Raw genomic sequence first — 22,794 nt, 5'->3', positions numbered from 1 at the left:
GAAGACAGATAACACCATCATTATGCTGGTGCACCGTCCCCACGCTTATTAAAATATGCATCACATACAATTTAGGATATATCATGGAATCAGAGTTTAAGTTGTAAGGAATTGTACATTCCAACCTTAAAATAGACTCCTCTTATTTTTACTTTGTGCATGACAGGAAGAAAGACAGAGGGCAGGGTGACTGAGAACAACAGGAAGTGTTACACCAGAAAAGTTTTCCAATATAAATTAAAAAAAAAAAAAAAAAACGCTTTAGGAGTAAAATTTCTGAAATGCCTAAGAGATAAAGGAAAGGGCATATTTTGTTTTTGTTGTAGTAGTATATGACAAACATTCCCTTTACTTGTTAATTAATTATCCCTTTGACCTATGCAAATGACCTATGCAAATGTTCCAAAACTGTTCATAAAAAAATCATATCACCATAATTCTGGACTACTGAAGTATTTTGCAAATAATGGAGAAGATGATATCTTTATAGTAAGTCTTTATGTCTGATAATGAAAGTCCCCCGAATTTGTTTCTCTTTAAGAATGTCTTCTCTATGTCTGGCTACTACATTTTTATATACAATTTATAATCAGTTTGTACACACATACACACGTACATACACACACACACACACACACACACACACACACTCCCTACTGTAATTAATTTAAATCAGTATCATATTGGATCTATAGGTTAATTTGTGGAAAATTGACATATTAAAGTACCGAGTTCATTCCATGTACACGATCTGTCTTTCCATTTATTTCTATTTTTAAAAATTTCTGTAAATATTTCATAGTTTTCTGTGTAGGGATCTTGCATATGTTTTGTTAGATTTAATGATAAGCATGTGGTTTTTAGGTTCACACAAAATAGATCAGAAAATACAGAGCATTCTTTTACATGCAGTGCCCCCCCCCATACATTCACATTCAATCCCACTATCTATCACCTACACTACAGTGGTACTTTTGCTACAATTGATGAACCTACACTGATACATCTTTAACATCCAAAGTCCAGAGTCTATGTCAGGGTTCACTCTTGGTATTGTACTTTCTATGTGTTTTGACAAATATATGATGGCATCTATCTACCTTTCTATTATGGCACAAAATAGTTTTACTTTACTAAGAATCCTATGTGCCACCTATCCATTTTTTCCTTTCCCCAATTTCTGGCAACCACTGATCTTTTTACTGTCTCCATAGTTTTGCCATTTCAAGAATGTCATGTATTTGGAATCGTGCAACACGTGACCTTCTCAGATTGGTTTCTTCCACTTAATAATAGACATTTAAGATTCTTCCATGACATTTTATTGCTTGATAGCACATTACTCTTTCTTATTGAATGGTATTCCATTTCCTGGATGTACCGTGTTTTTTTTTTTTTGTTTTGTTTTTTTTGTTTTTTTGTTTTTTTTTTTGTTTTTTGTTTTTTTTTATCAATTCACTTACATCTTGGTTGAGTCTAAGTTTTGTCAACTATGACTAAAAGGAATGTTAAAAAAACATCCAAATTTGATTTATTTTTTAACATTAATTCAACTGCGATAAAGTAAACTTGGTCATCATATGTTATATATTACTGCATTTCATTTGTTAATTTTACTTAAAATATTTAGATTTATATTCATGCCAGAGATTTGGTATAAATACCTTTTCTTGTGTAGTCGTTTAAAGTTTTGGGATTAATGATATACTTGCCTCACAGAATGTCTTAAAAATAGTCTCTTTTTCTCTGTTCTCTGATAGAGTTTCTATCAAATTGGCATTAATGCTTCTTTAAAATACTGTGGGAATTCACTATTGAACTTTTTTTAGAAATGTTGTATATTATTAATTTAAACATTTTATAAATATAGAACTCTGTATTTATAATCTTTCTTCAATTAGTTTAAAATTGTATTTTTCAAGAAATGTATCTATTTCATATAATTTAAAATATTATTGGTATAAAATCGTTATTGTCTGGTAACTTTTTAAGATCTAACTGATACAATTAATTTTCTTTTCATTCTGATTAGGTGTAACTTGTAGCTTTGATTTAAGTTTTAGTAATCCTCCTAGAGATATGGGTGTTTTATTATTAGTCTTTTCAGAAAACTAGCTTTTAGCTTTGCTGGGTTCCTCTTTTATATGATCTATTTCTAAATAATTGATTTTTGTTCTCATTTGTGTTAAATGTTATTTTTTTTGCTATTCCATGTGTTGAGGGGATATTTTACCTACTTCTTATAATAATAGATGCTTAAAGTATTGATTTTCAGCATATATTTCTAATAAACGCATTTAACTATGTAGTTTCCCATAATTACATCTGCTGCATCCACAAGTTCTGCTGTCATATTTTTATTACATAGCAAGTCAAAATACTTTCCAATTTAAAATTAGATTTAATGCTTAATTTTTAGGTTATGTTACATTTGTGTATATTTCTAAATATGTGGGTATTTTAGCTATTATTATTATTAAGTTCTAATTTAATTCTAGTGTGCTACAAGAACGCATTCTATATAATTCTATTTAAAATTTTATTAATATAATTTATAGCTATTGTGGTCTAAATTTGGGCTATATATATTCTATTTTGGTGAATATTTTATGTGAACTTGAAAATAAAATGTTCCACTCTTGTGCATATACTGCTTTATGTGTGAAAATCATTGTTCACTTTATCGATCATATGTCATATCTTTTATTTTCTTACTGATATTATTGTCTGATTGTTCTATAATTTACTGACATTATTGTGTTTAAAATCTTCAATAAACTTGACAATTTGTCCTTCTATGACAGTTATCATCTGTTATTTATAGAATAATTAAAAATATAGTATTTTTCCTTCTTAGGATTTAGTTCTTATCAATATAAAATGTCATTTTTTATCTCTGGTAACACATTTTGCCTAACTTTTTATTTTATGCAATAGCTATATTAGAATTCTCTGTTTGTGCTAGCATGGCACATTGTTTTTATCATTCTTTTACTTTGAACACTGTGTATGAATATAGTTAAAATGAATAATTTGCAAGCAGTATACAGTTGTTGGTATAGTATACTTGTTGTAACATACTTACAGTAGTTAGTTGTTGGCTTGCTGTTTATTTTCTAATATGTCTAATTGGAATATGTCCTTGACTTGCATTTAAAGGTATGCTTATATTTTTGAGATTAAGTATACCACCATATTCTTTGTTTGCTATTTTGCCATCTGTTCTTTGTTCTTTCTCTTTCTGTACTTTCTTTTAGATCAATCAAATTTTTATTGTTCTATTATGCCTTTATTAATATTATGATTATAATTTAATCAGTTTAATATTCATTGTGATGATTACATTATATATCTTTGAATTCTTACAGTGCATCAAAAATGAATTATTTTATTTTTTAAGAATTACAATGACCTAAGCAACTTTTAGGAACAATGACTCTTAAGTTCTATTGGCCCCCTTATATCTACTCAAACCATTGATTAATATTTTAATGCACATATATTTTAAATGTTTAAAGACTTTTTTTTATTGTTTTTGACAGTGAACATTTTTATTTACCAACCTACTTACTTTCTTGATCTGTTAATTTCTCACTGCCTGATCATGCTACCATATAGTTCCATAAAGGATCTTTTACTTTTAGCCTGAAGAATACCATCAATAATTATTTTAGAGCTTATGTTCTTTCTGATTTTACTCCATGTATTGTGTGTGTGTGTGTGTGTGTGTGTGTGTGTGTGTGTGTGTGTTTTCATTAAGGAAGACATTGTTATTTCACTTGGGTTGTTATGTACTTGGATATATTTTCTGGGTAAAGAATTCTTGTTGAAAAATTTTGCTTTTCTCTTTCTTTTTTTTTTTTCTTCCTTTTTTTTCCCTTCAGCCATTTAAAGTTTTTACCCATTAACTTCTGGCTTTAAGCAACCCCTAGTTTTTTCTTGAGATAAACATCTGTGTATGTAGATGATGCTGACCAAGTTGGGTCTTTTCTTTCCTTTGTTGGTAGACCTGGACAGATTTGCTGATCCTTTCTTCTTAGTGGTCTCAACAAAAAATGTGCAATGTTAACTAAGCTCTGCACTTCCACAGACCCAGAGCAGTAACTTCAGGAGCCTCAGAATGATCAGAATAAAAATGTCTCTGCTCATAGTTTTTAACCATCTCTTAGTTGTTTCTGGATAGACATCTATGTACACAGATGCATGTATAATATATAGATGCATATAAGTGCAGAGCTTAGTTAACATTGCACATTTTTTGTTGAGACCACTAAGAAGAAAGGATCCGCAAATGCATCTATATATATACATGCATCTATATATAAACACCATTAAGGGCAGGCAAATATTTCCAGGTAAAATGCATACTTAGTTCAAATTCATTTTTTTCTAATTCTCTTGTCTCTGGGATCTTTCCCCCCTCAACTCATAGCCATTTTCAGAATCTAAACTTTAATCACCAAGTTTGCAATTCAGTTATAATGATGGAAACCCCAGGCTGCTGCTTTATACTTCACCTCTATTCTTTTTACTCACTGTATTTATTCTTCCTCTCTCCACTGTCTTGGCTTACTTGATTTCTCTGTCCAATCAAGAGAGTGGTTTTGAGAGAGAGTTGGGGTAATTTTTCACTGACTTTTTCTCAATGAAAAGGTTAGTATAATATCAGCTGCTCTGTCCTGTCCAGAAACAGAAGTGTGTTATAGTAGTCTCTATATGCCATCCTAAAGTCCCCTTCAGCACCCAACAGTTGGTGACACACACACTTTTCAATAAATATTAGTGTAATGAAACATTGTACAAGCTATTTTAATAACAGAACACCTTGAAACTATATGTAAATGAGAACCATGCAAAATTCTACATCTATAAGTACTTCTGAAAACTATCTGGCATGTGGAGTACATTCTTTTTAATGAATGACAATTGAAAATGTTAACTATTGTAGAGAATCTGACTATAAGATAATAATAATCGTAATGTGTTCAACAAATACATTTATAGATATAGCAAAGAATCATCTGTGAAAAAGGAGCATTCAAATCATACTGTATTGGATGGAGAGTTTGAGAAGACTTCTTTGAGGTCAAACTTTGTCTAAAACCTGAAGGCAAATTAATAATCCAAGTAATGAATAAGGAATGAGTTATTATAAGGAAGAAAATTGGTTCATGTGAAGGCCTACTGGTATAAAAGTAAATGTAAAACATGAGAAAGTGCATGCAAATGTAGCTAAATGCTGGGAACATAATTTATCTTATTAAGTATTAGTCAAATAAAGAAATAATAGAATTATGAATCTTTGATGTTTGCTAATCCCATAGTAATCAACCCCTCCATATGAATAGCCTTAAGAATCGTTCTGATAAATTATGAAGGATAGCAGGATATAGGGAAGGTTGAGTTATTGAGGTGTAGAATGGTAACCCATATTAACTCCTGTTTTGGAGAAAGACTACTATGCCATGTACAATATATTCATCCCTGCCACTCTTGAGGACCGTGTGCTTCTCTAGATGAGCCATTCTGCTAAATACAGAAAGTACTTTCTTATATAATAGACATTCTGGACAAAAGCCCAATACTGCTTTGAGACCATATGTATGGTTAGATCTCTATATTTATTAGTGGTCCAAGTGGTTTAAAGTACAAGTTCTATTTGCCTTTTGGAAATGGAAGTATCGATGTGTTTTCTAAAGTGCAATGTAAGCAAAAGAGTTTTCCCCTGCAGGGAATTTTTTTGATTGAAGAAGAATAATATATGATGGCCATACCTCAGTTATTAGTGCTACTAAGTAGTAGACACTCATTAAATCCTAGTTAAATATGTGAAAATGAACCTCAAAAAATAGCTAAAAAATCATAACTGTGTCAACAATGTTTAAATTACACATGCTACCCCTACAAAAATTTCTTGTTCATTTAAATCTACTTAATATACAAAAAGCCTCAGACACTCATTAAAATAATCAGAATTCTGAATATAAAGTTTACTTACTTTAAGCATATTTGGGACATCTAGAAGATAGATTGCTATAAATCAATAAAAAATACATTTTAAAAATAACACAACACTTATAGAAGGAAATAGCTTTTCAGATTTTAAAAGCAACATGTGGGAAATTAAAAAGAAACCTAGTAACTGTCAGCTTAAACCTGTGATTCAAAACTAGCATTAAAGAATTAGGATTGCCTTATAAGTGCAATGTAGGGTGTCTAAGGAATAATAAAAAAGAAATAAGTTTAATTGCCAATATGTTACAAATGAGTTTCATTTCACGACTTTAAAGCGTTGCCCTATTTTAACATCCTTTACTAATTAACAGGCACGTTTTAAGAACTTAAATGTTGATACTGCTTCACCCTTTTATTTTAAATTATTGATATTCACAGGGCTGAAAATACATTTCTCAAGGCACACACTTCCCAAATTGAATTCAATGGCTAATTTTCTAGGATAAGGACTGCTATACAGATCTATAAAAATCACAGAAGTGGAACACCACAGACTTTAAACTGTCATCAGTTGTTCCAACTCTGCTTCATAGGCAAATAGGTGTTAAGTCACACATACTGGAGGGCCCGTGAATGGCCCAATGACATTTTGTCAAAGTTTTAAATTACTATAAAATTACCTTAATATTGACAAATCTGCGATCACAACTTAAGATAAAATTAGTGATTCCTAGAAGATTGTCTATATAATGATTCCTTTAGCCTTTTAAGGAAATACACATTTATTTTGAAGAAGCTTAGCTTTTCTTTCATAATATTTCACTTTATTTGAATAATTTGTATGTTTTCAAATAGTGTATGTGTTATTAATAGTGACCGTGAAATCATTAAGACAATAAAATATATTAATTATTATCCAAGGAATATTAATATAGTTGATCGTACCTTCATTTTTTCAAAACTTGAAATAGCACGTTCCTCTTTTTGTAATTGGATGCTAAAGAATTAAACCAAGCAACACGGAACTCTGTTAGTTACGTAGTTACTAACTTCCTAATAAAACCTCTATGAGTATTATGTCTTCATTTTGTACAATTTTGATGTTTCTAAAATAATATTTCTATTCCAGACTTATTTTTGATTATAACTAAGTTTTGTTCTAAATCTCGAAGTCAGTATTCATCAAAGTGTGCAGTGTCCGGAGGCAGAGAAGAAGTACAATCATATAAACCTGAAAAATTGAGAAGAAAACCAATTTTCTCTGCTCTGCTTACATTACTGGCTTTATTTAGCAATGTGAAACAATAATACCGTGTTTCCCTGAAAATAAGGGCTAGCCAGACAATCAGCCTTAATGCATTTTTTGGAGAAAAAATTAACATAAGACCCAATCTTACATTATATTATATAAGACCCCATCTTATAGTAAAATTGCATTTTTTGCAATTATTTTTGCACCAACCTAATATAATCCTTATTAATTATAACTCACATGTATAAAAATAATTATGGTGCAGACATTGTACTATGTATTTTCTTGAATGTTCTCCTTTAAGTCTCATGACATCTACATGAAGTGAGAATTAATAATTATCTTCATGCTATTGATGAGGAAACAAAAACCTTAAAAAGCCTAAGTAACTTTCCCGACATCAAGAAGCTCAAGTAGTACCTCAACTGGAATCTGAACCCATTTCTGCCTGCTTCCAGATCCTAGTTTTTGTTTTTATACCATACACCTTCTTTCATTGTAGAAAAGCATTCCTGATAATTCCCCCTTTATTAACTTATTTATTTATTTATTTATTTATTTATTTATTTATTTATTTATTTATTTATTTCATTATCTATTCATTCTTTTTTTTTTGCCCCCACCCTCCCACCGCCCCCATTTTTTCTTAAAGCCATTGTTTCTCAGTCTATTTGTAGGGTGCAGCTCCCTGGCCGGTGCTGGTATTATGAGCCTTGCACTCCACCAGGCTGTGGCAGTTCGTGGCTGGTCGTTGGTCGGCCACTCAAAACAGCAGCTCATGGCAGCACTTGTCAGCTCCTGGCCACACACAAGCTACCGGCCACTCACGGCTGATGACCAATCACACCGGCTGACAGCCAGCATGGCCACTGGCTGCTCACGGTAGCACACATCAGCACACAGCAGCCCACAGCTCACACAGACCTCCAGCTGTCCACCACAGCCCAGCTCCAGGGGGAGCTGTTGTTCATAGTCTTAGCTGTAGAGGGCACAGTTCACAGGGCATCAAACCGGTGGCTTTCAGCGATAGAAGCATGGTGCTCCAACCACCAGAGCACTAGGCCGGCCAGATAATTCCCTTTTTTTTTTTTTTAAATTTATTGGGGTGACAATTGTTAGTAAATTTACATAGATTTCAGGTGTACAATTCTGTATTACATCGTCTATAAATCCCATTGTGTGTTCACCACCCAGAGTCAGTTCTCCTTCCATCACCATATATTTGATCCCCTTTACCCTCATCATCCACCCCCCACCCCCTTACCCTCTAGTAACCACTAAATTGTTGTCTGTGTCTATGAGTTTTTGTTTCTCATTTGTTTGTCTTGTTCTTTTTGGTTTATATACCACATATCAGTGAAATCATAGGGTTCTCTGCTTTTTCTGTCTGACTTATTTCACTTAGCATTATACTCTCAAGATCCATCCATGTTGTCACAAATGCTCCTATATCATCTTTCCTTAACGCCGAATAGTATTCCATTGTGTATATGTACCACAACTTCTTTATCCATTCATCTATCGAAGGACATTTTGGTTGTTTCCATGTCTTGGCCACTGTAAACAAAGCTGCAATGAACATTGGCGTACACGTGTCTCTATAGAGAAATGCTTTTATATTTTTGGGGTAGATACCCAGGAGAGCGATTGCTGGGTCATATGGTAATTCTATTTGTAATTTCTTGAGGAACCTCCACACTGCCTTCCATAGCGGCTGCACCAGTCTGCATTCACACCAACAGTGTATGAGAGTTCCTTTTTCTCCACAGCCTCTCCAACACTTGTCACTATTTGTTTTGTTGATGAAAGCCATTCTGACTGGGGTGAGGTGATATCTCATTGTGGTTTTCATTTGTATTTCTCTGATGATTAGCGATGTTGAGCATTTTTTCATATGTCTATTTGCCATTTGTATATCCTCTTTGGAGAAATGTCTCTTCAGGTCCTCTGTCCATTTTTCAATTGGGTTGTTTGTTTTTTTGTTGTTGAGTTTCATGAGTTTTTTGTATATTTTGGATATTAGCCCCTTATCAGAGGAACTGTTTGCGAAAATCTTCTCCCATTCAGTTGGTTGCCTCATTATTTTGTCAATAGTTTCTTTTGCTGTGCAGAAGTTTTCAGTTTCATATAATCCCATTTGTTTATTTTAGTTTTTACTTCCATTACCTTTGGAGTCAAATTCATAAAATGCTCTTTGAACCCAAGGTCCATAAGTTTAGTACCTATGTTTTCTTCAATGCAGTTTATTGTGTCAGGTCTTATGCTTAAGTCTTTGATCCATTTTGAATTAATTTTGGTACATGGTGACAGATAGCAGTCCAGTTTCATTGTTTTGCATGTAGCTATCCAATTCTGCCAGCACCATTTATTGAAGAGGCTATCTTTCCTCCATTGTATGTTTTTAGCTTCTTTGTCAAAAATTATCTGTCCATATTTATGTGGTTTTATTTCTGGGTTCTCAATTCTATTCCATTGGTCTATGTGTCTGTTTTTCCGCCAATACCAAGCTGTTTTGATTATTGTAGCCCTGTAGTACAAGGAAAAATCAGGGAGTGTGATTCCTCCAGTATTGTTCTTTTTTTTTTTAATATTGCTTTGGCTATTCGGGGTCTTTTGTGGTTCCAAACAAATCTGATGATTTTTTGTTCTATTTCTTTAAAAAATGCCATTGGGATTTTAATGGGGATTGCATTAAATCTGTATATGGCTTTGGGTAATATGGCCATTTTAACTATGTTGATTCTTCCAATCCATGAGCACGGAATGTCTTTCCATTTCTTTGTGTCTTCTTTAATTTCTTTCAAAAATGTCTTATAGTTTTCAGCATATAAATCCTTCACATCCTTGGTTAAGTTTATTCCTAGGTATTTTATTCTTTTTGCTGCAATTGCAAAAGGAATTGTTTTTTCTATCTCTTTTTCTGAGATTTCATTGTTGGTATATAGGAAAGCAATGGACTTTTGTACGTTGATTTTATAGCCAGCAACTTTACTGTATTCATTGATTGTTTCTAATAGCTTTTTGGTGGAGTCTTTAGGGTTTTCTATATATAGCATCATGTCATCTGCAAAGAGTGACAATTTAACTTCTTCATTCCCAATTTGGATGCCTTTTATTTCTTTCTCTTGCCTGATAGCTCTGGCGAGGACTTTCAACACTATGTTGAAAAGCAGAGGTGATAGGGGACAACCTTGTCGTGTTCCTGAACATAGAGCAAAGGGCTTCAGCTTTTCACCATTAATTATGAGATTAGCTGAGGGCTTGTCGTATATGGCCTTTATTATGTTGAGGTATTTTCCTTCTATACCAATTTTAGTAAGTGTTTTAATCATAAATGGATGTTGTATCTTATCAAATGCTTTTTCTGCATCAATTGATAGAATCATATGATTTTTGTCCTTTATTTTGTTTATGTGATGTATCACATTGATGGATTTGCGAATGTTGAACCATCCTTGTGCCCCGGGGATGAACCCCACTTGGTCGTGATGAATAATCTTTTTAATGCATTGTTGTATTCGATTTGCTAGAATTTTGTTTAGGATTTTAGCATCTGTATTCATCAGAGATATAGGTCTGTAGTTTTCTTTTTTTGTGTTGTCCTTACCAGGTTTTGGTATCAGGGTAATGTTGGCCTCATAAAATGAGTTAGGGAGTACTGACTCTTCTTCAATTTTTTGGAGGAGTTTGAGCAGGATTGGTATTAGATCCTCTTTGAAGGTTTGGTAGAATTCACTGGTGAAGCCATCTGGTCCAGGACTTTTGATTTTGGGAAGGTTTTTGATGACTGATTCAATTTCGTTACTGGTGATCGGCCTGTTAAGATTTTCCAGTTCTTCATGATTCAGCCTAGGAAGGCTATATGTTTCTAAGAACTTGTCCATTTTTTCTAAGTTATTAAATTTGGTGGCATATAGTCCTTCATAGTATTCTTGGATAATCCTTTGTATTTCTGTGGTGTCCGTGATAACTTCCCCTTTTTCATTTCTGATTTTGTTAATTAGTGTCTTCTCTCTTTTTATCTTAGTGAGTCTAGCCAAGGGTTTGTCAATTTTGTTAATCTTTTCAAAGAACCAGCTTTTTGTCACATTAATTTTTTCTATTGTCTTTTTGTTCTCTATTTCATTTAGTTCTGCTCTGATTTTTGTTATTTCATTTCTTCTGCTGACCTTGGGTTTCGCTTGTTCTTCTTTTTCTAGTTTTTTAAGGTGTAACATGAGGTTATTTATTTGGGATTTTTCTTGTTTCTTGAGATAGGCCTGTAATGATATAAATTTCCCTCTTAAAACTGCTTTCGCGGCATCCCAAAAATTTTGGTAGGATGTATTTTCATTGTCATTTGTTTCTATGTATCTTTTGAGCTCTCCTCTAATTTCTTCTTTGACCCAGTCGTTCTTTAAAAGTATGTTGTTTAATCTCCATGTATTTGTGTTGTTTCCTGCTTTCTTTTTGCAGTTGATATCCAATTTCAAAGCTTTGTGATCAGAGAATATGCTTGGTATGATTTCAATCTTCTTAAATTTGCTGAGGCTGATTTTGTGTCCCAATATATGGCCTATCCTTGAGAATGTTCCATGTACACTAGAAAAGAATGTATAGTCTGATGTTTTAGGATGAAGTGCTCTATATATGTCAATTATGTCCAATTCATCTAATGTGTCATTTAGGGCTGCGATTTCGTTATTTATCTTCTGTTTGGATGATCTATCCATAGCTGTCAATGATGTATTTAAGTCCCCTAGTATAATTGTGTTTTGGTCAATTTCTCCCTTTAGTTCTGTTAGTAGTTGCTTGGTATATTTCGGTGCTCCCTGATTGGGGGCATAAATATTGATGACTGTTATGTCTTCTTGTTGTATAGTCCCCTTTACCATTATGAAATGTCCATCTTTGTCTCTTGTTATCTTTTTCACCCTGAAGTCTGTTTCATCGGAAATCATTATGGCTACACCTGATTTTCTCTGGGTACCATTTGCTTGGAGTGTCAATTTCCACCCTTTCACTTTGAGTCTATGCTTGTCCTTGTAGCTGAGATGTGTCTCTTGTAGGCAGCATATGGTTGGGTTTAGTTTTTTGATCCAATCTGCTACTCTGTGTCTCTTTATTGGTGAGTTCAGTCCATTTACTCAAAAAACATTTTATCTTCTGTAACTTGTTATCTTTTGTCTTTGTCTCTTGTTATCTTTTTCACCCTGAAGTCTGTTTCATCGGAAATCATTATGGCTACACCTGATTTTCTCTGGGTACCATTTGCTTGGAGTGTCAATTTCCACCCTTTCACTTTGAGTCTATGCTTGTCCTTGTAGCTGAGATGTGTCTCTTGTAGGCAGCATATGGTTGGGTTTAGTTTTTTGATCCAATCTGCTACTCTGTGTCTCTTTATTGGTGAGTTCAGTCCATTTACATTTAGAGTGATTATTGATATGTGAGGATTTCCTGTCATTCTGTCTTTAGTTTTCTGGTAAGGCTGTGTCTCCATTGTTTCTTTGCCTTTTTGTTGTTGTCTGTTATTTCTGTGTGGTGGTATTCTATGATGTTTCCCTCTGTTTCTTCTTTTATTACAGTATATATTTCAGATTTGGATGTTTTTTGAGTGGTTACCCTTGAGTTTATGTAAAAGAAAGTTTGATATTTAGAGTATTCCAGTTTCTTCAGTACGCTTACTTTCTCTATTCCTATATTCCAGATCAGGCCTTTACTCTCCCCCTTTTTATGTTTCGGTTGCCACAAGTTGTCCCTGTTGATGGTGGTCTAATAGCCTCCTTTAGTATTTCTTGTAGTGCAGGTCGTGTATTAGAAAATTCCCTCAGCTTCTGGATGTCTGGAAAGGTCTTTATTCCTCCTTCATATCTAAAGGAGATCTTTGCTGGATATATTATTCTTGGCTCATGATTTCTCTCTTTCAATAGTTTGAATATTTGGTTCCATTCCCTCCTAGCTTGTAGAGTTTCTGCTGAAAAATCTGATGATCATCTAATGGGCTTTCCTTTGTAAGTTACCGTCTTCTTTTCCCTGGCTGCCTTTAGGATTCTTTCTTTGTCATTGATTTTAGACAGCTTCAATACAATGTGCTTTGGTGAAGGCCTGTTGGGATTGAGGTAATTAGGTGTTCTATTTGCTTCTTGGATTCGAGGATCCAGTTCTTTCCACAAGTTTGGGAAGTTCTCATCGACGATTTGTTTGAATATATTCTTTGTTCCCTTCCCTCTTTCTTCTCCTTCTGGTATGCCCATTATTCTTATATTGCTCTTTCTGATGGAGTCAGAAAGTTCTTGTAGAGTTCTTTCATTTCTTTTAAGTCTCAAGTCTCTTTCTTCTTCCCTCTGTGTAAATTCCAGGTTCCTATCTTCGATGTCACTGATTCTTTCCTCCATCTGGTCAACTCTACTACCTAAGCTGGATATTTTATTGTTAATTTCTTCTATTGAGTTCTTAATCTCCAGAAATTCTATTTGGTTCTTTTTCAAAATTTCAATCTCTTTTGTAAAATGCTCATGGTGTTCTTTGATTGTGTTTCTGAGTTCATTAAACTGCCTTTCTGTGTTTTCTTGCGTCTCGTTCAGTTTTTTCAGAATTGCAATCTTGAATTCTCTGTCATTTAAATCACAAAGGTCCATATCTCTAAGTTCCTTTTCTGGAGACTTTTCACTTTCTTTCTGAGCTATCTTGTTGCCTTGGTTATTCATGGCAATCACTGACTTACTATTTCTCTTCCTAGACATCTACAGGAGTGGCTTCTGCAACAGGTTGATAGGTATGCGAAGAGCTTTTGGAGTTCCAAAGCTCTTTCTGCACCAGATTCAGAGCCCGTATGTTTCAGCAGTTCTGTTTATTCCTGCAGGGATTTGCCCAAATAGGTGGGGCCAGGGGCGGGGTGAGTTGTGAGATGTGGCCCAGAGCAATGGTGGTGACCACAACCACAGCCAGACCCGCTTCCACAGCTCCCTCATCTTTGCCGGAACTAGTTGAGCTGCGAATCTGTGTCTGCGGTCCACAGTTCTCAGAGCAGCAAATATTCTGTCCTTTGATCCGACACTGCTACTTTATCGCTTCTAGCACTGGCCAGGTGGGGGTGGGGCGAGCTCTGGGAGGGTAGGGAGGGGCGGCTAGTCTCCGTGCCTAAGGCTCCCGTTCTCCGCTCGGCAGTGAGGGCTTAAACCACTGATTTCAGCCCTCTTCCCTCAGTCTTTGCTCCGAGGTCTGCCGTGAGCGAGAGTTGGGTTCAGCCGTGTTATAAGCTGCCCCCTCAGCCCTGTGGGCCGTAAGCGGAGCCCTAGCAGTCCGAGTCCTTCCCTCTCCCGCAGCTGCGGAAGATCCGGGAGCAGCGGGCTCCGAGCACTGAGCTAGGTCTGTGTCCTGAGCCCCCGCGGCTCGGTCTTCGCACTTCTCCTTTCCCTCCTCCCCCGCTCGCGCGATTCACCCACCTGGAGGTGAATTCAGTAGTTGGCCTCTTCGTCTTGCCTGTCTGCTGTGCAAGGAGTCCTTTGTGGAGTTATTGTTGTCCGATTTGTTGTAAATTCCAGGGGAGCGTTACAGAGGCTCACCTCACGCCGCCATTTTTTTGATAATTCCCATTTTTAATAAGAGAAACTTTAAGATGTTAGAAGTTAGTGTTGTAATAGCATGTGTTACAGAAATAAAATGGTATGTTGTTCATGAATTGATAACATAAAAATTTAACCATACTGACATCTTTGAGAAAGAGACGGCTACTATATGCTTAGAATCTATAATTGTTCATTTATGCACTGTGTCATTACCTACATCATTTTTATAAGCAAAACTATCCATTTTGTAGTGAATAAAATTAGTGTCATAAGTGTTAAAGAATTTCCCATTTTTGTAACTTTCTATTTTCATGTTTTAACATTTATGGTAAAGTTGTAAGAGTTGTATAAGGAATTTCCACAGACTTATTTTTTAATTTTAACATTTTGTCATATTTCAGCTCTCTCTCTGTCTCTCTTTCTTTCCATCGCTCCATATATATATTGACCACTGAATCTTAGCATCTATTATTGACTTTTTCCTGAAACTATTATAGATATGATGGTCACTAAGTGACAATTTTTACAAAATATCCATCGTTCTGCCATTCCTGTAAATTTATTAGGTGGAATTGTAATCCAAACAAATATATTTTTTTCTTTCTCTCTCTTTATACAATCAATCATTTATTTAAGTATGCATATATGGTTTCTTATTTATTGGGAGATAATTATTTGTATTATTATTTATTTAGATAGTCAAAGTGTCTTAGGTTTCTCTAGTGGGAGCTGGATCCCTTCAAACTGGATCCAGTGTACTTTTTCATATGTCCTGATTTTCTTTGAGTATATCTTTCCTTTTTGGCAAAAGAAGATTTTCCAGGGTGACTTATACTTTATTTGTCCTGTCCTGAAATCAGCTGCTTATTCAAGAAGCCTTATATGATGTATTCACACTTAGATAATGAAGCCTTCGATAATAATTCCAGTGGAAAACCACAGGTGTTATTCTAGTCTTTCCTCATTTCTGTATTTGTAAGACATTGCTTTAGCAATGAGAAAGCAGGTTTAATCTTTTGTATAGGCCACTAAGTTTTCTCCATATCAGTAATATGGCTATTTTACTTTATCATTCATGTGTTCACTAAGGTAGCACTTTTAATTTCCTTAGAGAACTTTTAATTTGCATTCACAACTTGGCTGTTTGGTACAAGAGGTGTAGCTTTTGAACTCTCTCAGCTTTTGACATGCCTTCCTCACTAAGCTTAACTATTTCTAGCTTTTCATTTAAAGTGAGAAATGTGTGGCTTTTCCTTTCCCTGGAAGACTTAGAGTTTATTGTCCGGTTATTAATATGTGTTAGGGTAAATAATATTAATTTCAATACCATGTGTCTCAGGCAATACGGGGGCCTAAGGAGAGAGAGAAAGAGACCTGTTGGTAGAGCAGTCAGAACACATACACATAATATATAGAGATTAAATTTGTTGTTTGTATGGGTATGGTTTGTGGCACCCCAAGACACAATAATAACGTCAAAGATCACTGATCACAGATCACCATAACACATATAATAATGAAGAAAACATTTGAAATATTGGGAGAATTACCAAAATATGACACAAAAACACAAAGTTATTAAATACTATTGAAAAAAGTGACACTGAGAAGTTTGATCAATGTAGGGTTGCCACAAACCAATTAGTAAAAAAAGTTAATATCTGAAGCACAATAAAGACAAGCACAATAAACCGAGATAGCCTGTACCAAAACAAAAATCTCTCTGTGTCTCTTTCCCTGTCTCATCTAGCACCTCATTACTCATACCTCTTGTCCACCACTTATTCTATAGTACTCTGCTTCTTTAGTCTTTCATGGGTGGAAGAAATAGGAGGAAAAAAATACATACAATGACTAGTAACTTCATATAGCATGGTATGTATCTTTAGTCTCCAAACATTTCTCATATGAATAATATCTATATCGTAATCATCTTTGTATCTGTCCTATGTTACTAGTGCAATATTTACCCCTAGTTGATATTTGGTGATATGTGCGGGATTCCTTTAAATTTTGACAATTTTCCTACTTTTAAAATGCAATTTTGGGAATGGAGAAAAAATATTGCAAATTTCAGAGTAAAGAACATCCTAAACTTGAATTTTCTTACAAGAAAAGCAACTGCAATAATTAAATCATTCAAATCATATGTTAATTTTATGGATAGGTACATCACTGTATGTAATTATTCCCAACTTCACATCTAACTGAAATTGCCAAGATTGTAACAATTCACTCAAGGTCCAGACTCCTCATTTACCGTCTCTGGAACTTTCACTGAGAATTATGTAGGGAGCTAACAAGTAAAGTCTAAGGAAACATACAAAATGAAGGACATTTCCAATGAATATAAATGGATAGCGAATCTGATCATAATAACCCAATCCTTCTGACTCCAATGATCATGAAAGTTTATGGTAACGATAGCGTTTTACTTTCCATACAGACAGAGGGCTCATAGAGCCTGTTGAAGCATATCCCTGAGTAGCAGGCTGTTGGTGTCTCCCAGTGCCAGGAGATCAGGCTGGTAGCCCACAGTTTGGGTTGCAGATATACTTAATAAAGTTTTTGCTAGTTTTCAGTTGGGATCTAGATTCCTAAAGACCCTTTTGCTCGCGATTCAGAAAAACATTAAGAAAAAAAAAATAAGATGGAGAATTTTAAATTTCAGTAAGCAATCAGCCACAGTAATCAGAGTGATTCAGTTCTTTATTGTCTATCCATAAGTAGATAAAATATAATTTTAACTGAACCTGTATATACATATCAAAAATTTAAACATGGCCTGACATATGATAAGCACACAATAAATGTTAGTAGTGTTGCTGCTGCTGTTGATAATGATGTTATTACTATAGCAGCAAACATTTCCTGGAGGAGCCAGAACTCTGAGACTGATGAAAACTTGGTCCAAATAGTGCTCTCATATGTTGCTTAACTGTAGCACCACTTGAATTCTCCACTGCCTTACGCTTCTCTAGTTTACAAATACAAGGAGCCTGAGTATTGAAATATATATATTTGGAGGAATCAAGTAAGTTAGGTGTTCCTGATACCTTCTGTCCATCCCCTCAGAAATAAGTCCCATCCTCATTTTGCCTTGATCTTACATAACCCCAGAAATATTCCTTCTGATCTTACTGTGACACCAAAAAATACATGTGACAATTAAATATTTAAGAGAAAAATTAAAACCCAATAATATTGCTAGGCCAAAAAGAAATATGGAAGATTGTGTACACATGCATTTTCTGAATAGCGGATTTAGAAGTACAGCGTAACTAAATTTTAGGTAAAAATGACTTCAGCAGGCTAGCAGGCCCTCCAAAGATATATTCTGTTTAATAATGTAGACAGCTGACAAAAGTACCCTTTATATGTTGATCTCATTGACATAAACATGGGCCTATACCTGGCAATCACTGAAATGAGAAACAGTTACTCGTGGAAACTCACTGATGGAGATGATTCCAAAGGGAGAGCACACCTTCAATACTCATCCTGTTCTTCCATCCAGGAAGGTCTCCACCACCTTTGATTCTCTTCCTAGAAAATTGTGCCCTTCTTCAAACATTGTTCAAACATTGACACCTGAAACTTTCCCTAACTACTGGTACTAGAGTACCTTTTATATGTAAACAAATTGCAGACCATGACACATTATTTTAATATGATAGCTAGCAGTGAGATCACGGCAGTTAATTAACTTCATTGAGAATCAGTTTCTTTATAAAAAATGACGTATGTGTGTGTGTGGGGGGGTTTATACATATCTCGTAAATCTGTTCTTAGGATTTAAAGAGAGCATTCTTGAAATAGGAGCATAAAAAATATGGAGAGAGGGAATATACCAAATATTATTTCTTCATAGCTAGAGCATGTGGATTTTCATGTATAAATAATCAAAGCCCCTGTAGACAAAATGAAGTCATTTTACTGTTTCTACTCTTACAATCACAGCTTTGACCATTAAGTTAGCAATGTTTCTCTTTGATTAATTTGTTTATGTAGCAGGGAATACATTTGACAGTGGGAATGCAGTGGTGAGTAAAAACAGACACAGCTTTGCTCTCAGTAAGTTTATAAACATTGACCAAGAATTAAGCTAATAAATAAATACATAAATGGTACACAACTATGTGAAATGAGTGGGAAGAGAAGGAATTTTTCTATGTAGACAAAAGCATTTGAAAAGACACTTTAGAGCTGAAAAAATAAACCATTTAAGGAACAGATGGTGGTGATGGTGATGATGGTGCTGATGGCAAAAATGACAGGAGGATGCAGGATCAATAGTAGACCAGCAATCAGTGTGACTGGTACAGAGAGCAAGGAGTTAAGTCATGTAAGGTTATAAGAAAAAGCTTCCGTGGATGGCGGATGCCAGAACGTGCACAGCTTCATATTCATCAATAATATTCTTTATTTTTATCTTAATAGCAATAAAGCAAAACCCAGCAAATACAGATGAATAGACACAAAGGCAATATTTCATGAAGACAAGGAAGATGTATTAGTTTCCAAGGACAGCTAATACAAAGTACCATAAACTGGATGTCTTAGAACACAGTAATTTATTGTCTCAGAGTCTTGAAACCAAAAGTCTGAAATCAAAGAGTTGGCAGGGCCATGCTCCCTCTGAAAGTGCTAGGGAATGATCTGTTCTAGACCTCTCCACTATCTTCTGGTAGTTTCTTAGCTTGTGGCAGCAAAACTCCAGTATCCATATGGAATTCTCCCTGTATGTGTGTATGTGTGTGTGTGTGTGTGTGTGTGTGTGTGTGTGTGTGTGTGTGTTCCCATTTTCCCCTTTTGTAAGCACACCAATCATATTGGATTAGGTCCCACCCTACCAGCCTCATCTTAACTAATTAATTTGTAATGACCCTATTTGCAAATAAAGTCACATTTTAAGATATTGGAAATTAGTAATTCAACATGAATTGGGGGGGGCGCAATTCAACTCATAAAAGTGTTCATATTTTTAATGGTGCAAAATTGATTGTTGTTATAAAACAAAATCTTTACATGTTAATGTATATATACATATATATTTACTATTTATTTTAAACATCATCCTACATTTAGAATTTATAGTCTATCGTATTTGCGTTCTTCTAAAAGATTTAAATTCCTTTATTTTACAGACTAAATAGCACTACACATATATATTATAACCCATATGAAATTAATACAAGGGTAATTGCATATTTACTTTCCATAATTTATGTTAGCTTCAATTTAATAGACCTGCTAGGATTATATTGCATCTTACATATTTTCTATATAATATCTCAACATAGAACATTTGCCTTACGAAGACACAAAGGCTCACTTGCATTCCCCATATCTTTCACGAGAAACTAACTGTTCATGGTGCAAAAAGTAAAAGATTTGAAGAAAATAAAGCACAGAATTTAGGAGGAGATTATGCACAAAACAAAGAGGTGATTAAAAATTCTGGAAGAGAAAAAGAAAATAGAATCGTGAGAACACGAGAAAAGACAAACAAGAATGAAGCAGAACCGTCATACATCTGGTGAAAACACAAAATAAGCAAACACGGAGCAGCCAGTGGCTCGGTTAGAGTGCAAGCTCTCAACAAGGTTGCCAGTTCAATTCCTGCATGAGATGGTGGGCCACGCCCCCTACAACTAAAGATTGAAAACGATTGGACTTGGAGCCGACCTGCGTCCTCCACAACTAGACTGAAGGACAAGACTTGGAGATGATGGGCCCTGGAGAAACACACTGTTCCCCAACATTCCCCAATTTAAAAAAATAAATAAATAAAAATAAAAAGGCTATAAAGATATATAATAATAATAAACAAACAGTACACATCAAGGATGTAGAGATAATTCAGGAAAGCAAAAACCAGAAACTTAAATCAACATCACAGTCTCAATTAATATTAGGAAAAACAATGTTGAGAAGTTACCATATTCAAATAACAGATGTGACTAAGATTCTGAATATAAAGAAAAATTAAAGATAGATATATAACTGGTGAAAATAAAAATTCTGTAGAGTGACAAGTATATAAAAATCCTGAAATGTTCTCAAATGTGGAAGAGGGGACAATCCCAGAGAAAATGAATATAAACAAGCAATACGTAAGAATAAATTTATAAATAGAATACATGAAAGAAAATAAACTAGAGAGGAGGGATCATATGTAACATTATATATATATGTGTGTGTGTGTGTGTGTGTGTGTGTGTATACATATATATATATACATACATACATACATATATATATAACACACATATATATACATAAAACATATATGTGTTTTTATATATATTTTGTTTTATATATGTTTATATATATATGACACATATATATATACACACACTCAAAACACACACACACATATACACCATACCAACATTATAAGAGATGTGCTATAGCCAAAATCTTTAGATTGAAAATGACCAAGTGGCTAGGATAATTTCAAAAAGAAAGTAATAGGGGTTATGTAGACTCTAAAATGTCAAGGATGAAATGAAAGTAAAGGTAGATATTGAAAAATTAGGTATCCTCTAAGATTCCTCCAAGATTCCATATGAGAAAATTTTGAAGCCTTAAATGAAATATAAATATAATATATTTAAAAGTAAATATATATATATATATATATATATGGAAATGTAAATAACAAAGTTTTTCTAGCAGCAGAATTTTGCCAGCAGTATGACGTTTTATTTTTATAACGCTATGTAAATACATTCTTAGGACCTTTCCTAGGCGCCAACTGGAATGTTGGGTAAGCAGTGTGTTTGTTACAGTTTGAAGATAGATATTGTGTGCCAATAAAAGTCATGTTGCTGCACAGATATGTTCTTTAGCTTGTCATCCTTTCAGCATATGTCAGTTAAAATGTGTGAGTGGTGACATACATCAGTCATAGGAGTTGATTTCTTTTTTTTTAATTTGCATCAAATATAAATTGTATAACTTGGAAAATACAGCAGATAAAGAAACTGCAGAAGCTATAGGAAAAAATGAGTGACAAAGAACAAGATTGTTGCATTCTTTAATATAGGGAAAAATTTGAATAGCCCCAGGCTTCAGTTTGTGTTTACTGTTTGGAGGCAGTCTGTAACCATTGCACTGATTGAAAATAAAAGTTAAGATCTGTATTTGGGAAAATCATTTTGAAAGTATCAAAGTTTACATTGTTGTGATAAAACAGAAATTGTAATGCAAGTTATACAATCATATAATAGATTATTAAAAATAGAACTTTACACTATATAAATATGCATTACTTTCTTATGGATGACAGTATGTTATATCCAAGTCTAATTAACGTAGTCCAGAAAAACAAAAATTCCTGGCACTGTGTTTTATATAGAAAAACATTGATCTTCTTTCACTTCCTTATATGCCACTCTGAAAGTGCAGTGAGTTTAAATATAACAATGAGCTTAAAGACATATGAGATGTAAAATATTGTATATTTAATTCATTTGAAGCTTTAATTTACATAATGTGATTTTACACGCATTCTTGTCAATGTACGATGTTGATTATAAGTGAGGATATTTTAAAATAAGTAAATACATTTCCAAAAATATGTATTAAAAATCAGACACTGAATGAGAACAGAAAAGTGAAATAAATTAAAATATCTTCAAATTAATTCTTCATGGTCTCAAGGTAAACTTTATTTTGAAAGAAAAATTAAAAAATAATGTTTTTTTCTAAGAGGTTAGTGTACATTTCTGGATTCAGTGCAATTATAGTCATCATCTTGCAATGGCAAATAAAGGGGAGAACAACTTGTATTTTTTTTTTTTACGTGAAGATACTCATAGGATGGAAAATATATAAAAGCAGAGAAAAGTATTTAAAAATTCAAAGTTTAACTGATTTTATTCATTCTAAAATGCTGCTATACATAACAAAGTATAAAAATCCACTAAATTAGAAGTAACCGTGGTTTAACCAACTGGAACTAATGATCAATAATACATGTAAATATATATTTAATGGTGAAAATAATTAAATATGAAATAATTATGAGAACAA

Source organism: Rhinolophus hipposideros, assembly GCF_964194185.1.
Source record: "Rhinolophus hipposideros genome assembly, chromosome: 2".
In the NCBI taxonomy this organism is placed as follows: domain Eukaryota; kingdom Metazoa; phylum Chordata; class Mammalia; order Chiroptera; family Rhinolophidae; genus Rhinolophus; species Rhinolophus hipposideros.
The sequence above is the reverse complement of the archived record's forward strand: the minus strand, read 5'-3'. Positions refer to the sequence as shown.